Source organism: Morone saxatilis, unplaced genomic scaffold (genome assembly GCF_004916995.1).
Source record: "Morone saxatilis isolate NCDOM2014 unplaced genomic scaffold, NCSU_SB_2.0 Contig6, whole genome shotgun sequence".
Taxonomy (NCBI): domain Eukaryota; kingdom Metazoa; phylum Chordata; class Actinopteri; family Moronidae; genus Morone; species Morone saxatilis.
The window spans coordinates 7,395,918-7,397,699 of NW_023340206.1; the positions used below are offsets into that span (position 1 = coordinate 7,395,918).

Genomic DNA, 1,782 nt, shown 5'->3' on the forward strand with positions numbered 1-1,782 from the left:
TTACCAACTATAACTTCCATCCTTTGTTGAGTGCTTAAACCAATTTGAAATGTAACTTTTACACGTTAAAAAATTAACTGACAGATGTCTTCAGCAGAAGAATGATCATCTAATTTAAATAAAAAAAAACCTCTAGAAAGTTTCTTTGTGCTCGAGACAAATTAAACTAATGTCCAGCTCGGCACTGGAAGTTTTTCTCTCTGGAGCGCTGACTTGTTTCCATGGAGATGCATGTCGATCTTTTTAATTTCAATTTGCAAACAAAATGAATCATCAGGATTCGAAATAACAGGACGTTCATCACTGTTGTTGCTGCTCGTTGTGCTTAAGGAAGTAAAACAGACATATTTATACTCTCATGTCTGTAGATGTGGATAAAGGTTTCAACACTTACATCATTTTATTACTTACAAGGCTTTTGTTGCAGAATACTAGAATTTAAAAGTCAGTTAGTTAGAGACAAGCTCAGACACATTTTCTCCCCCAAACTTGAGAGCCCTTTCATGTTCTTCTCATAACTTCCACTGATACTCAAGACCCTGTGCCTTGTGTTTGCTGCAGTATGTTTTCCCTTAAGCTCCAGACTGTTCCGGAAAAATCATGAATGCAAAGTGACACCTCCGCTTGAAGTAGGAGCCTCTTTTGCATACTGTCACTAAAGGCAGGGGAGGCGTGATACTTCTTGCCCCCCTCCCTCACTCCCCCTGACTGAAATTAATGGCTCCATCCACTCACAGTGACACTGATGTACTATTAGGGGCAGGTTACTGCTTAGCCCAGCGGAATCAGGGCTCCCCAATACATAAATCAAACCCCAGTGTGGTGAAGCGGTTGGTCTGTAATGTTGCTGCACAATAGGATTTTGGAGCCTGACAATTCGATACAAGAAAATATCCGAAGACCGAAATTCTGCAGTTATTTTGTATGTGTGGGGTTCGTGTGCGTGCATACGACGGCTGTGCAAATTCGGAAGTACACACACATTTGTGAGTAGAGTCAGAGATGCTTGTGCAGCAGTGTGTCTGTGTCTCTGTGTTCCCCCAGAAAAGAAATGCTGTAGGCTGGGTGCCTGCTGGGTGAGCTATAAATAGCCTCCTAGTGACAGCAGGACTTAGAGCTTAATGTGAGGGAGAGGATCTTCCAGAGATGTCCACGTTCATTATTTAAAACTTAATATACATTTAATTTTCTACATCGGTAACTCTAGGCACCAGCCGCTCTTCATCGCATCTAGCCAATGCTGGCAACCAGAGATACCACTGTTAAAGCCCAGAATTATCAATAAAGCCAAAGTCAGGCAAATCTAAAATATCTTCCCAGATATCTTTATCTTTTTTCTGAATGACGATATTTAATTTGAAACTCAGACAAGACAGTTGGCATAAACTCTGTTTCATCTATGTAAACCTCCTGTCTGCTGTTTGATAAATTAGACACATTTAGACATGAGGCATTAGCGACCGAGAAGGGTTGCATTAAATTTACCTCCCACTGTGGAGCCACTGGCAACTCTAATAATTGGGGTTTATGAACTGAGAGCAATTTCATGAAACTGAGAACATTCAAAGACAGAATTATGAAAATGATAGGAAGTAAAGCACGAGGCATAGCAATTGTTATTCATGTTACATAGTGATGACTTTGTGTGTTGTCATCCACAGTGACACAGTATGGAAGAAATTGGAGGTGAATGGATGTTTGCACTGTATTTGACTGCATTGAACTGTGCGGTATCCAGTAGCAGGACGGACTCTGGGCATGTATGGATATACTGTATGAAAT

The 1,782-nt window shown here is 40.8% G+C and overlaps 1 protein-coding gene across 1 annotated transcript in view; it reads left to right on the forward strand.

Moving 5' to 3' along the window:
• Positions 1–1,782, forward strand: part of kcnh7 (potassium channel, voltage gated eag related subfamily H, member 7) — a 58,899-nt gene that overhangs the window by 19,587 nt on the left and 37,530 nt on the right. The gene's annotated exons all lie outside the window — the stretch shown is intronic.